This window comes from Ochlerotatus camptorhynchus, unplaced genomic scaffold (genome assembly GCF_037179485.1).
Source record: "Ochlerotatus camptorhynchus isolate MF236.1 unplaced genomic scaffold, CSIRO-AGI_Acam_v1.1 ptg000085l, whole genome shotgun sequence".
Lineage (NCBI taxonomy): Eukaryota > Metazoa > Arthropoda > Insecta > Diptera > Culicidae > Ochlerotatus > Ochlerotatus camptorhynchus.
The window spans coordinates 4,154,892-4,171,421 of NW_027040575.1; the positions used below are offsets into that span (position 1 = coordinate 4,154,892).

The 16,530-nt window shown below is 36.7% G+C and overlaps 1 protein-coding gene across 22 annotated transcripts in view; it reads left to right on the forward strand.

Annotated features, from left to right (window-relative positions):
- LOC135698378 (protein muscleblind-like) overlaps positions 1 to 16,530 on the forward strand; it is an 847,806-nt gene that overhangs the window by 80,155 nt on the left and 751,121 nt on the right. For 3 of the 22 annotated variants that reach the window (XR_010517482.1, XM_065218333.1, XM_065218334.1), the window contains exon 1: positions 10,475 to 12,023. The exons of 1 other annotated variant lie outside the window; for it this stretch is intronic. The gene's annotated coding sequence lies outside the window, so the exon portion shown is untranslated. Of the gene's footprint in view, positions 1 to 10,452; positions 12,030 to 16,530 lie in introns of those variants that run through there. 18 more of the 22 variants (XR_010517480.1, XM_065218321.1, XM_065218324.1 and 15 more) reach the window with 14 other exon arrangements.

Genomic DNA, 16,530 nt, shown 5'->3' on the forward strand with positions numbered 1-16,530 from the left:
ATAAAAAAAATTGGGGATTGGAAAACATTGCTTGTAGTTGGTTTTTATTGTTTTCATGGTTTGTAGACAGAGGGTAGAATATGTTTATTATATTTTTCCTTGCTAATTTAGGCTTATGTACACAACACATAAAAAAACGAGTTTTTTTTTCATTTTTGAGTTACACCGTGTCCAACTTATTCTCATACAAATTCAAACTTCGATTATTTCACAGCAGTCATTCTAGTTTTATTGGTAATTGTTTTTATTGAAAGATAATATTATATGGATCAATTACAGCATATTTTTCGGAATAACACCGCCTTTAACCTTTTTTACCAGTTCAACGTTTAAGAACTGGGCCAAAGTAGACACCTTGTGCTCGTTTATTTTCGACAGCATGTATGACCACGGGACCTCCCTTAGCTCTGTCGGTAAAGGCGCAGCTACAAAGCAAGACTATGCTGGAGGCGGCTGGGTTCGATTGCCGGTCTGGTCTAGGAATTTTTCGGGTTGGAAAATATCTCGACTTCCCTGGGCATAGAAGTATGATTGGACTTGCCACACAATTATACCAATGCATACATGGTACAGGCTCTCAATTAATAACTGTGGAAGTGCATCTAGAACACTAAGTTGAGAGCACGCAATAACTTAATATGCGATATGCAATAAGTTTGTAATGCGAAGATAAGATATAAGATGTATGACCACACAAAATAATCAAAGGGCGTTATATCTGGTGAACTGGGAGACCATTCATCCATGGCCAAAATGTCGGTCAAATTTTCCCAACACTAGTTTTGGACCAAATTCACTGTATGAAAAGGTGCTCCGTCCTGCTGAAACATGTAATCCTTCCCGTACATTCTTTCTAAGCTTGGCTGCACAACATTCTGCAAAACATCCTAAGAGACGAACTAGCCTAAGGCTAAAAATCTCTTAAATAAAGTTTAAAAAAAAATGCAAAACTTCCATTTTGTTATATAAAGCGTTGATCGTAACGCCTTTATTGATGAAAATAAGCGGTAGTTTGCCACGCTTGCAAGTACCCCCCCCCCCCCCCCCCCAACTATCACGAAATCAGTGAATTGGAACCGTGAAATGTTTCTGTCGCTATCTGGGGTGTTCCAGGACCGGCAGGCCCACAACCTGTCGTTTTTTTCCTTGATTTGTTTTCCGACATTAACTTTTCATCGGAAAAGACAAAGTTTCGTCCAGCGTGCCGCGATAGAAGAAGAGTTGCTCTTGCAAGCCTTTTCTTCTTGGAAGATTCCGAAACTCCGCGAATTTTAGGTTTCTTGAAAGCTTGGCATTCCAGGTCCTGTTTGAGTACATTGGGCATGGTCGATTTCAAGACATTAAGATCAGAGGCCAGTGATTTTCGTCGAATTCGTTCCCTGACGTTCTTAATCCCTCGTTCAGTCCTAGCTGAACGTGTTCGGCCGGATCTTTTCCGGTCATCCAATAAGGAAGTCTCACGGTACCTTCTAATGGTTCGAAACACAAAATCACGTTTTACTCTAAGGTTCTTCAAACTCTTGAAAATAGCACCTGGGCGCTTTCCTTCCAAAAACTATTTTGTCACCACAGCAAGATGGACACAGAAAGAAAACAATCAAATAGAACTTTCAATAGTTTGTGTAATCACAGTGCAAGATTACACCTATACATAGATAGTGTATGAACTGTAGCTTCACCACTATGACGAGATGAAATAGTGTATATATTGGATACGGTGTATATTTTTTTTATAAGTTATCAAGTTTTGGGATTTCGCTTAATACTCCTATTCTGCCGCTCATGGCAAGTCCGTCCCATAGCACAAATCAGCAAGCCGAGAAAAACGCATTTAAGTTTTCTTCCTTCCATTGCTTCTTATGTAATGGGACAACCCGTTTGGCTGATTTTTCAAACTCCGTACTATGTGGAATTTTACTTAATTGTTTACAACATGGAAAATCTCGAGATGACCAGATAGAAAGTTACTGTCGTCGACAAAGTTGTTGATGAAATCAAAGCCTATTTCTTCGTGCACAATAGTTCAAAAATTTCTCAATACGTGGCGCTAGTATACACGTGAAATTCTCATATAAAATATCTCGAGATCCTGACCAGATAGAAAATTACTGTCTTGGGTACAGTTGTTCAGAAGGTCAAGGCCTTTTCAATGGTCTACACTACACTACGTGGCGCTAGTATATACGTGCAATTTTCGCATATAAAATATCTCGAGATCCTAACCAGATAGAAAGTTGCTGTCTTAGGCAAAGCTGTTCAGGATATCATAGCCTTTTTGCTGGTTAGCAGTAGTTCAGAATCGTCTCAGTAGGTAGTGCTCGTATACATGTTAAGTTCTCGCATGTGATTCACCACTAGATCTTGACCAGATAGAGAGTAAATGTCTTTGGCAAAGTTGTTCAGGAAGTCAAGATCTTTTCGTTGGTGGACAGTTGTTCAGAATTTTCTCACTACTCGGTGCTAGTATACACATGCAATTCTCGCATATACAATAGCTCGAGATCCTGAGCAGATAGAAAGTTACTGTTTTCGGCAAACTTGTTCAGGGGGTCAAGATTTTTTGGCTGGTGGACAGTAGCCCAGAATTTTCACATCACGTAGCGCTAGTAAACTTGTACAATTCTCGCGTATGCTTAGCTCGAGATTATGAACAGGTAGAAAATTACAGTCTTCGAAAAAGTTGTTCATGAGGTCAATGCCTATTGCTAAATTCTGAACTACTGTCCACCAGCCAAAAGACCTAGACCTCCTCAACAACTTTGTCCTAGACAATAACTTTCTATCTGATCAGGATCTCGAGATATAGCTTATGCGAGAAGTGTACATGTATACTAACGCCACGTGGTGAGAAAATTCTTAACTTCTGTTTACCAGCCAAAAAGTCTTGACCCACTAAACAACTTTCCCGAAGACAGCAACTTTCTAACTGATCAAGATGTCAACTATTGAATATGCGAGAAAGGCACGTATATACTAGCACCGCATAGTGAGAAAATTCTGAACCATTGTCACCCAACAAAAATATATTGACTTCCTGAAAAACTTTGCCGAATACATTTACTTTCTATCTGGTCAGGATCTAGAGATATTTTATATGCAAGAGTTTCACATGTATAGTAGCGCCGCAAAGTGAGAAAACTCTGAACTACTGTTCCCCTGAGAAAAAGCCTTGACCTCCTGAACAACTATGCCGAAGACAGTACCTTTCTATCTGGTTGGGAACTCGAGATATTTTATATGAGAATTTCACGTGTATACTAGCGTCGCGTAGTGAGTAAATTCTGAACTATTGAGCACCAAGCAATAGGCTTTGATCTCATGAAAAACTTTGTGAAAGACAGTAACTTTTTATCTGGTCAGGATATCTCGAGATATATCACATGCGAGAATTTCACATGTATACTAGCGCTACGTAGTGAGAAAATTCTAAACTACGGTACGCCAGCGACAAGGCTATGATCTTCTGAACCACTTTGTCAGAGAAAGCAACTTTCTATCTGGTCAGGATCTCGATACATTCCATGTTGTAATCAATTATGTCAAATCCCACGTTGTATGGTCACAGTTTCCATTTACATTTTTCCTATTATCCGCATTTTTATGTATTTACTGTAATCAAAGTTTAGCTTGTTTAGATCAAAACAAGTGTTTTGAGGAATACTAGTTGGTTTCAGATCGATTGGTAACTCAACAACAAAATAGCAATGGAAAACTCATGTGTGTTTTACAAAGTATAACAGCGCGAGTAACGGAGGGTTAAGAATAAATATGGAGTAGAAGTTGCATGGCATTTCTTCGCAACATCGCATGGCAAAGGTCCATGTGATGCTATAGAAGGAACATTGAAACGTATGGCTACCAGAGCTAGTCTAGGTAAAGAACGTGAACATCCGGTCAAAAATACAAAGGAACCAGGGAGTAAGTCAATTGTGACAGTCTTGTGACTGTGCTGATAGTTTTTCTTGTGTGTTATTGGGTGTTTCAGCACCGACAAACCGGCATGAATGACCATAGCAAAAACAATAAAATTTCTCACCAAATCACACTACTCACATCTGGCTCCGTGTTCGCGGGAAATATTAAGCTAAGCCATGAACCCGCATGCAAAAGTTATTTATTGGTTCGTGTCTGATCTATTCTGGACAAATTATTTTTATCTAGATAAAAAAATCCTATGGTTTTGACAGTTCGGATCACTGCACATATAAATCGGCTGTTTACGATTTTCGGACATAAGTCAGAATTAAGTGTCATGTCGGTTTGTCGGTGGTTTCAGGGTGTTTCTGTGTCGAACGAGTTGTCAAAACGTCAAGCGGTATCATACAATGTTTACTGGCAACCATGATTTCCACAACGCTGAAAATGACAGATCCCTCTGCGATCGTAGTTATTTCTTGGCGTTGACGGGGACTCTGTACCCAACAAACAATTGAGAGCTCTTATAAAACACCTGAGTTGATCAAACGTTGAATAATAGCTTCCAGAGTTGAACAAGAATGTAGTCGTATTGCCTTTTTGGTTAGAAGCTTCAAAAGCTGCTTGGAGCACTCTTAAATGATTGTTTACGTTCGGTTTAACTATATGCTTTATAAGACCTACGATAACTTTTATAGCACCTTTGTTAAACTGATTGACAAGAGCTATATAGAACGTGAAATAAACGCATCGAAACAAACCATTGGAAGCTCTTATAAAACAGCTGAGTTGATCAAACATTGAATTATAGCTTCCAGAGTTGTACAAGAATGTAGTTGTATTACCATTTGGTTAAAAGCTTCAAAAGCTGCTTGGAGCACTCTTAAATGATTGTTTACGTTCGACCAACCACCAACCACAATTTTGTTGCTAAAAATAGCACAAGTGATAGGCACGTTTATATGACCATAAGGCAATGATTATTCGACTGCAAGAGAAGTCACTCAAGATGAGCTTCATATACTTCTCTCATATGATCAAAATATGTATTCAAGAATAGAGCAGATGGAAACAGAAGCGGCTGGCAATCCGGAATCATTAGTTCGAAACCTTGCTTCGAGAAACCCTCGGTGGAGTAGAGGTAAATTATATATAGGTGTTATATTAATAAATACAAACATTAATTTAAGACATATATCATATAATCAACGATAACACTTCTAGATAAATTCTCTCAATTAATGATTAGAGAGATTAATTGAAAGAATATCAATCAAAGATTAAACAGATGCTTGTTACTACTTCCTCCATGATCACAGAATGTGAATTATGGCATAATTACATATTTTTTCAATGTGCACAAATAAATTAAATAAATAAAAACTGTACAAGCAATTATTTTGGCGTACCACGACAATTGTTAAACTAATTTTAATCTGTGAATATTGTGAGTACTTACACAACGGTTATTAAGGAGTCATTGAAAAGTGCTATAAATGCTTTTCACCGCTTGCTGTACAATGATTATTTAGGAGTCATAAAAGAGTGCAACAAACACCTCTCAGGTTTACTCTCTACTAAATTTCAAAGCAGCTGTCAAGAAGTGTCTACAAACGTTGTATAAGAGCTTTCGCCAAAATAATAAAGCTTGAGTTTAAATATGTATCTATAAACGATGTATAAAAGTTGCTTCTACTCCTATACCGCGTATACATATAATGCTGTCGTTGAACAGGTTCTCCAAATCAGTGTAAACAAGAGTTTTACAGAAGTTGTAATAAACAAGTTGTACAGTTATTATTCAGCATGCAGTTGAATAAAATCCCAATGGAAGCGTTTCTTCAACAAGAAATTGATTTTGGGTAAACGTTTTACTTGAATACGTTAGACAACACCTTTGTGTTGCAGTTGTATAGGTTCTCCAAACCAGTGTAAACAAGGGTTTTATAAAAGTTGTGGTGAACACATTGTGCAATTATTATTCAACATGCAGCTGAAAAAAATCAAAACGAAAGCGTTTCTTCAACTGGAAATTGTTACTTGGGTAGTTCTTTACTCCTATATTATCCTTTCACTGCAACAAAAATTTCCATTAGAAACTGTCAATCTTTGCAAGAAGAGACGATGTTTTGACGGTGCTATTATCGCCAATTATACGGAACAAACCTTTGGAAAAAACGGGTTCAACGGCAACTGGGGAGCGCACACTTAGAAATTATTATTTTTATACGAGACGTAATTTAGCTTTGACGTAAAGCATGGAACGTAAACAAACATGGCATGTAAAATTAAGTGTCCTGAAACTGAAACATATGCAACTCGACGAAAAGTGCGTTTGATTGAATTGATTTTGTCGTCCTTTTCAACTGATTCTTATGTCAAAAGGGCCGCTTGCATGTGTCGGTCTCAGGGCACTGAAATTTACATGTCTTTTTCGTAGTGTGCGGTTCTACGGACTTCCACGAGCCTACGAACGGTTCTTTTGATGGAAGCTCAGTCAATTCCAGCACCTCGCATCCCATATCGAGATTACACTGACTCAGAAAACTTTGTTTGAAGACTCCTACCACCAACTCAGGCACCTACCAGCTTACGAACTATGGCGAAGGCTGTACATCATCTTCCGAGGGGAAGGAGGTCTGGATTACGGTGGCGTTTCTCAAGAATGGTTCGCATGAGGTGCTCAATCCAATGTACTGTCTGTTAAAGTATGCCAACAAAAACAAATACAGTCTACAAATCAATCCTGCCTCTGCTGATATCCTAGCTCATATAAATAAACCAATCGTTCTAATTATTTTTAAATTTGACAGGTTAGATTGGTTTGTTTACTCATTACAGAGGTTCGGAACAATAAAAAACAGATCATACTGTCAAACGTGAATGATAAAATCAGACCGTGGATTGGTCTATTATAAACAACACATGATGTAAACATTCTTGGAAGTGGTGCCAGAGTTGATGAAAAATTATCTTTTATCGGGTGGCAGCCTGCATCACAAGGTGTTTGGAATGTATCACAGTGTGTTTTTGTGGGTTTTAACACAAGGTGACAGAGTGACTTACCCCCTGTGTCACACAGTTTTCAATCTGTACCAATGAAAAGAAAATTGTTGATATTACTAAGAAGTAAAGTATGGATTTCTGCTACAACTACATCAATCTAGCAATGTAAAAATAAATTAAATCATTCTCGTAAAGTCCCAATAATAAGTTGTTTGTATTTGCGAACGAGCAAAATATGTATTTTCATGAAATGGAAGCAAATTGTTTTGAAACAAACACATATTCCGGGTAATTTAGATCATATCGATAAGCCACCATTAGAAATTTTATTGTACATTTTCTGATCCTTCTCGAAAAAATATTGTTAGAGCTAGAGAACCGCGAAATACATTCGAATGTGGTCAAAAACTACCAACATTAAAAAAAAAAAACATTCAAAGCGCTACCTCTCGAAAACGGTGCAACTTAGCAACATTTGGTTTAGGGCTTAGATCTTGTTTTGGGCCTACTAAGAACAACCTGCCCTTTGCCTCTATTTTTCGAGCGATTTTTTTTTTTACAAAATGGAATGTTTTCACTGCAGATGTCTTCTAAATGTAACAAATTGTTGAGATATCGTTTAAAATCTAACACTGCTTCTTGACTCCAAACTCGGCCTATGGATTTTAAATTTGGCTAACGTATTGAAACGACATTCAAACGCCATTGAATTTACTTCGGCTTATCGGATGAAGATAAAAATTGATTCAGTTGGAGCCGTTTTTTGTTTTGTTTTTGAGAATAGTAGGTGATTTGAGAATATCACGTATTCTTATTGACTTTGTTTGGTAGTTTTTGAACTAAATTATAGTACCAAACGCTTAATTGACTTGTTTACGCCGAAATCAAGGGTTTATTTGATGTTTTCTGCTCTATATTGCCCTGAAATGGGCGATTAGGCCGAAGTAGTTCTCTACCCTACTCTCAATATATGAAGTCAAGAGAAAAATTTTATTTTGTCGAAAGTAACATTCGCACCGATCCGAGAACCATAAAGTTTTGTTTTGATGACCGAACACTTATTCCTATTTCCAATTAAACACATAGAATCTCATAGTGGTAGCAATGTTTAACATATTGAACAGGTTTTTAATCATACAAAGCAGATCGCTAGCTTTCATGCTAAAAAATACTAGTTTTTGAGTCAAAAGTTATTATACGTCGTTTGGTGGCCCCCTTATATTACTTAAGTCAAAGTGTATTTACCAGGATATTCGAGAGAATCATCAATCATGGCTCTTTACGTGCAGCCCGTTCATCATTTTTAGAAAACTGAAATCATCTTAGGAACAAACACACAGCAAAAAAAATCATTTTAATATCACATCAAAGTGGATGCACTTCAATCGTGTCGAAAATTTGGTGTAATATTACTTGCCAAAAAGGACAAAATTATCATTAATACAGTGCATGAACTGACATTACGCTGATTTTACTGCAATTTTTTTTTATTGCCATGAAAATAACATGAGATTTTCGACATGATTGAAGTGCAACTTGATGGATGTAATATTAAAATTTATTTTTTGCTGTGCAGTTCAATTTATTCACTTTAATATTGAAAAAGTGAAACGACGAACCTACACATTTCACGGGTTTTTCTGTTACTTAAGACAAACGGCATCTCCATAGAGGTGACTTAAGTAACATCGAAAAATATTTTGAAAGTGGTTACTTCAAATAGCTTTTTTTTTTTTTATTATTATTATAGTCACTTTAACACTCTTGGGTCATTCGTGACTTGTCCGGGGGTGAGATTTGAACTCGTGACTTTGGCGTGAGAGGTTTGGATGTTAACCACTACGCCGGGGTCGCCCCCACTTCAAATAGCAATTTGACTAAAAAATAAATTAAAAAATCGGATGTGATCCTTTATTCGAAAAGTATATAGTGTAATAGCAGGAGCATCGATTGACACTGATAGCTTGGATATAATAGATTTGCGGATTTGTCTGGAATCGCTCTTGATAGAAAATATAAGTTTTCCCTAAGTAATAATAAATTTAATATGTTTGCAGATTCAAAACACGCGAATTTGATTGTACAAACTGTGCGTAGATTGGATTTCTCCGTTTATCAAAACAGTTTAAAATTTTGGATGTATTCTAAGTGATGATGCGTATTTTGTCACGCTCTATGTATTAGCTATAGGAAAAACGTGACGGAAGGAAGAAGGGGGTACATTTTTGCTCAATTTAGCGTGACCTGATTAATTAGCAAATTAGCCCTTCTGTTTACATTTCCAACTGTGGTTTAATGGCTATATGGTGAACATTTTCTACAATTAATTCATATCGTTCTTTTATTTCATACTACGCAGCCCTATAGGTGTCCCTATTAGAAATTTACCACATGCTATTATTAATTCATTGTTCTCATATGAATATGTTTTAGTTTGGCTACACCTGAAATCCTCATCACGACGGTATTTTTTTTACCTACGTTTGTTAAAGTAAAATTAATTAAACTAGCTGGAATTATGATCATGTGTAAATCTTTTTTTTTTTATCTCTTATATGCATCGTTTTTCATGTTAAATTTAAAACGCAGTTTTATTTTTCGGTACTGTTGAGTACCAGCACCAGTTATAGCAGTTAGACAATAAATTAGGCTGTCATTTTGCCGCAGCGTATCACTAACAGATGCAACGTGCGTAGCCCTCAACGCTTCTTGGGTATTTTATCCATCAATCTTGGAATGAGCTAGCTCAATGTGAGCTAAAACATGATTATAAGTAGATGGCCATAATACTACTGTAATATGAATACCGTGTTGTTTGTTGATCAAATAAAAAAAATATCATTGATAACAACTACTGAGCAGCAGTTTTTTGCTTCATACCAGTGCACAGTTATGTTTCATCCAGAGATACGTTCCACAAACCACCTACCTTAGTTTACATTTTCCGGTGGCCATATGCAAGCATTTTTCCTAGCTCCTTCTTCCCACCGGGAAAAACAAACGAACGCCAGGCTGTGCGAGTGAGTTCACTTTGAGAGCCCCCTTGTTATGGCAAACATGTTCCACATTCTCTGTATATCACGCGAGCGCGCACTCGTGTGTGTTTTTATAGCAACTATACGCACACGTGGTTTCATTGTGTTCAATACAAAAGAAAGAGAACGTTATGCTCCCGGAACAGATGGGTGAGAGCGCGAACTCGAGAGAGAAATACAATTGCCTCTCGCATACTCGACGGCAATGTGTTTTTTTTTATGGATAAATTTTATTATATCGCGCTCGTGCTACGAAGATTGATCATAAACACCCATACACACGTACACGTGGTTCGGATGCAAACGAATCGCAGTTGATTCGTGTGAATGGCGAGAGCTAACTGGACTGTGATTGGTACCGGTGAGAGGATTTGAGCGATTTCGCGACCCCATGCATTCGTCTTGGTGAGTGCCTTCGATATTAGATACCGTTTTTAGGGAGAAACGTGTGTGCGCCGTCCGTGCGCTTGGAGCTTCGCCACAAACCAGCGAGACGTTTTGCGCTCAGTTATAAATTTAGAGTTTTCCGTTCGAATCAGTCTACGAGCGACAACGTTTAAGGAAGGTCGCGCTGTTTCGCATCCCCGCAGAAATTTTTGCCGCTTATTGCTTATTAATGTAAATCCGGTGAATTATATATATACTACTATATATTACACATATATAACCTCTCTCTTACCGCATTCAAATAATAGAAACAGTAAATATTTACTATTCGAAACGGGAGGAAAAACTTGCCACAGCGAAGCGAGAAAAATCGGAAAAACGCCAAAAGTGTCTGCCGCCGTGGAAAACACACCGAGCTGCGTTAAGTTGTGGAAAAGAAGAAAATCCGGAAAATCTTCGCTTCGAAATCGTTCCGAGTAGGCAAGTCGTAGTGACGAGCAAAAAAAAAAAAGAAAGGAAAAATCGTGACGAAGCCGAAAAAGTTCAGTGTGTTGTCTCCAACTAGCGGAAAAGAGGAAACAAAATAAACGCTCCATCTTTGCTGAAAACGCCGAAAAAAGTGATCAGAATTTTGCGCAAAGTTTGCGAAGAAGAAGCCGCTTAGTCGATTCGATTCATTTGTTTCCCTCCCAAAAACACCCGAGTAATCTGTATTTTCGTTCAGCTTCCGTTTTTCTTCGAGACAGCGTGTAGCTTTGCGTATCAAGACAAGTGACACACATCGATGTATAAACAATAGACCTACCCGAGTGGAAACAATAGAAATACAAATACAGCTCGCGCGTTCGCTTGCACTGACACCTTCTCCTGTTAAGTGGTCAACGTAACGTACTTCGTCTCTGCAATTGCCGTCTTCGTCTTTGCCGATGCCGCTTGACGCACGAGAAAAACGCTAACAAGTGGAAGGTCGAAAGTTGAAGACGAGTAATAAAAAGATTATAATAAGCAATTAACGGAAGACACAAACGACCGCTAGGAAACCAAAATTGGACTCCTCCATCGATGAGAGAAAGTCCAGCTTGTGGCTAACAGTGCATTCTCCTCTTAGTTTTCCCCTTCAGGGCAGTAACGCGAATAAAAAAGTGTTATTAAAGTGTTGGTCCGACGAGGAAGAAAAGTAAATAAAAAAAAGAGTGTTTCGCATTTTCGATAACGAGTGAAGAAAAATTCTCATGAAAATTCATCAAAAGTAACGAAAGTTTGTTTCACCCAAGGCACCCGGCAACGCAGCCGTAAATTTCCGAAAGGCCCACGAGGCATACAGAGAAAGGAAAATAAGGCACAAGCAGAAGAAAAATCACCACCGTCTTTCTGCTTCGACTGGGCACGTTTGAAGGCAGCAGGAGAAGAATCAGTGTGTGAAAAATTATTCCAATCAATTTCCCGAGAAAATCGTAAATATTTTAAAAAGGCAGCCGCGCGATCCGCGTAGAAAGTGTGACGAGTGCCGAAAGCCGGAAAAAGAAGAGCGAGTGCCGAGAAGTACACCGCAGCTGATCGAGTAATCGTTGATAGCGAAATTGAAGGCACATAGATCACGGAAGAGGAGCCGCTGTGTCACCACCATTGGTTGACCAGAATCATCATTCAGCAACAACAACAACAAAAAAGCTAAAAATTGTAGGTGTTTTCTGATTTATTATCTTTTGGCTTATTTATTATCTGCTTTCATAATCTGCACTAGATTTTTGGTCCATTTACATGGACGGAAGAAGAGAGTTGATGAATTTTCCATGAACACTGTTGTTGCTCATCAAAACAGAAAGTTTCGAGAGGCGGAAAATTATGTGCAGCCGGTTTCAAGTTTGTCATCAACTACTAACTAGCTCGGTCTGGTTTATCGGAAGCTTAATCAACTCGTAAATTTGCTTGCCTCTTTCTGCCGTTTTGGGAAGGCCTTTCCTTCATCAACGTTCGTGGTGGACAGAAAGGTGCGTTGATGTATTTGTGACACCTTTCGCATGGTATTGTTTTAGAATTTTGAAACGGAGATGACAGCAAGTCACTTACAGTGGTGTTCAGAGATCGACGTGTGAAAATGTGAATCTTTGGTGGAGTTAAAGTTAAACTGAAAAATGATATTGTATTATATTCATACTTGTCGACGTTTTTACATTCAAAACTTTGTTAGATAATCAGTCATTATGTATTTATGTTCGAGATTAATTTAATTCTAAGCATTGTTTAAATGACGGGAAATCACTTTAAGCCATAATAACGCTCTAGAGATTTTTTCACAAGCAATGAGAGGGCTTAGGAACTAGGGTAAATAGTAGTATACAAGCATAGTAGTTCTTAATACCAAGTGACTACGTTAATTCCTTACATTAAGAAATTCATTAGTGATATTTGATTTTTTCACTTCATTCTAATTTTTAAGCGATTTTAATTTCTTTGATGTCGCCCTCATTTACGGTGAGTAAAGAAATTTCACTAGTACCAAATTTTTCTATTTTTTTTAAACAATTTGCACTAAATGTGGTTGCAATATGACATCACACGATCAAAAATACGGATGAAAAAAATCACGTATAAATATTATGAACTCGTAAAAAAAAAATCACGTATGTTTAATGCATTTCGTATGACAAATTATATTTTATTTAAAAAATTGTTTGATATTAAGTGTAAGTTTTAATGAATGTGGCAATAACGGTTGTGACGGTTTCCAATAAGCGTCAGAAATTTTTTGTTGGTAGTTTGTTGTCCCTTGGGAGTCTGTTGAGCCTATGTTATGTTCTGTTAATAACTCAAAAAAGTGAAATCCATTTGATAATAGATATTTTATTTAAAAACCATTTGATATGAAGTGTGAATTTGGACAAATGTGACAATAACGGTTGTGACGGTTTCCAATAAGGGTTGAAAACAAAATATGGAGAAATCAAGGTTTTTAATTTTGTTGGTAATTTTTTGTGCCTTGGGAGTCTGTTTAGTCTATGTTATGTTCTATTAATTGCTCAAATAGGTGAAATCCATCTACCAATAGACTTAATTAGTTTTTTACTTGCTGTTAATTCTGATGCAATTATGAAAATATACCAGATAAAAAAAATATGAAATCTTATAAAACTGTCATAAAACTCAGTCTCTAAGAAAATGTGCATCAACCAAATATTTCAATTATGTATCTTGTAGTCTTAAGCAAATGCTATTGCTTTAGGCTTCTGTTTCATTATTAAGGCTAGATTGATCTCAATTTTTCACGAAAAAGGTAATGGAGTCTCCGTCGGATTGTTCCTTCACACGGTTAAAAAAAAATCATACCGATTTTTGCGAATTAAAGCGATTGGCGTAACATTTTAACGATAATTGTATTCAAGCTTGATAAAACGTTCGTTGATTATGCCAAGTAAAACAGAAAATTACGCGATTTTATGTGACGATTAAAATTTACATTTTTTATCATGTGCAGCTCAATTTTCAATGTCCTCTTCACAAAGTTCTTATTTTAATCTTTCAAAATGCGAAGTTTGATTAATTTTTTTTTTATTTCATATGAAATGACCAAAATTTTTAACGAAAATATACAAGAAATGTATTTGTGTTTTCTTAATTTTTCCACACATTTCCTCAGTAATAAATCTGTTTGTGTAATTTTCTCAATCAGCTTTGAAGCAGTGGTTTGCATAAATTTTCAAAAATCTACTCATTTTCAAAAATTTACTCATTTTTAAGTACTAAACTTAGTAAATCAGTGACATAGTATCATCGAATAATTACTGGAATTGGATTATTGGAACAACACAATTTGATCAGTATAATTGCAAAATATCTACATTGTAGCTTTGTTACTAATAGTCTCAGGTTTCATGCCAAGATGAACGGTTTCTATGACAAAGATTCATCATTGTTAATTGGTCATTATGTTCTGTAATGTTATTGAAAACTAATATGTAATGTATTTACATGCTGAATGTGTTTCGAAAACAAATGAAACATTTAGTTTGCTTGATCCTTAAAAAAACATAAATGAAGAACTATGGGATTATAAGATTTAATGGTGATATTTTTTATTTGAAATTAACAAAAAGAGGTTATATAGTTTGTGTTTGACACATAAAACTAATGCTTACATCAGATGACGATTTGTGTGTGAAACAATCGATAGAACTGTTTCCGCACATCGAAAGTCCGTGAACAAATTGGCGATCATCTCTTTTGCCAGTGGTGGGAGGGTGAGATACCCCTACCATCCCTCCCCAACAGGGGAGTTTGGTAAAGGCGTTGATCAACCATATTCGTGCCTTCTGAAAAATTGATCTTTGCTCACTTTCTACTCTCTCTATATACAATTTTTAGACTGCCGTACTCTAGCGGAACTATCAACTCAATACTTTCATCTCCTCATCTATCGTAGAAAATGACCACTTTAAGTCTGATATTTGACGTTAGGCATCTTTCACTACATAAAACCGGCTTTATGAGAGTCAAAATTGAGAAATTCAACTCAAACTCCTGCGCGCCTGGTGGCAGGAATAAACACTAACCGACGATTATAAGTCTGTGTGAGCCCTTGAAAATGTTATTGATTGTTTGCAAAATTGTGAAATTTCAATTCACAATTGCAATTGCAATTTTTTTTATTATGGAATGGTTGAATATTGTACAAAATCCATAGAACTGTTTTCTTTTGCATTGTTCCTAAATAAAAAGATTCTTAAAGACTTGTAAATTACTAATAAAAAACATCAGACAGAGTCAGCCGGCAAAATCCATCGCCGAAAATAAATAGGCCGATTTCTCGGTGTATCACCAGAAGAAAACAAATTTAATTTGTTGATTAATACACTAACTAAAATTAATTACAAGTGGCATACGATTTAGCCGGTTTATGATTGGATGATTTTTGTTTATTTGGAAGATATTTTCGAAACGAAGCACTTCAAAAATCAGCTTTATATACCATTACTAAGAGTATTACTTTTTTGCTCGAATCATGTTACACTTACACAAAAACTCGCTAGAATAAATACACACCTAGAAATACCTAATTTACACGTACCGGAATCCATCTTTTACATAAAGGATAAGACGTTAAAAAACATGTCATGAAAAAAACTCGACAAAAATTACGTTTGATTAAGCTGAATTTTGTGTCTATTATGAATCAATTTTGTGTCCAAATTGACGCTCGTATATGTCAGTCTCAGAGCACCTAAATTTATATGAATTTTTCTAAGTGTGCATAAAATAATATTTGGCCTCATAGCCTAGTCAGTAAAGGCACGGTATTACCAAGCCGGAGGCGGCGGGTTCGATTCCCGGTCCGGTCGAGGGAATCTTTCGGGTTGGAAATTTTCTCGACTTCCCTGGGCATAGAGTATCATTGTGCTTGCCACACAATATACAAATTCATGCATTGGTGTTGGCATCGAAAGCTCTCAATTAAGAACTGTGGAAGTGCATTTAGAACACTAACTTGAGAGCACGCAATAAGCTAATATGCACTAAGCAATAAGCTTGAAATACAAATAAGAAGAAGAAGATAAAATAATAGTTTTTTGCCCACAATTTCAAAAATGTATTTAGTGTAACACATGATTTCTAACTCATCACCGCTGCGATAGCAGCACAACGGGGGCTGATTCAAAATTGGATTTGTCAATAAACGATTTTATAATTTATTGATAAACATATCAAAGAGTCCTGCATAAACATATTCTGTCCTGTTTAGTGTTTTGGATACTAGATAAGAAAAGGAGGTCAAACTATCGTATGCTTGATAATGTATGGTGCAAACAATGACAATGAGCAATGTCAAAATAAAAAAAAATCTTTTCGAGTTTTTTTTATTTATTCAAAGGGGAGATGTTTCTCAGAGTCTTAAACTATGTTAATGATCGATCGATTGCTTGATCGATCGACCACTTGCTGCAATTACGGCCTCCACACGCTTCCGGAATGCACAGCAGGTTCTAATAATGTAGTCTGGAACTTGTTGATCTCGTTGAAATACAATATTTGGCTTCAGAACGTACTGTTCTTTGATCTACGGAAGAACACACTTACTTAAAATCCCGATGTAAACCTCCGTGTTGACCTTGTCGCCTTCTGGAATGCACACCGGGTCCATTTATTTGCCATCGGAAGCCACCAATCCAAACACCATAACGCTAGCAGGATG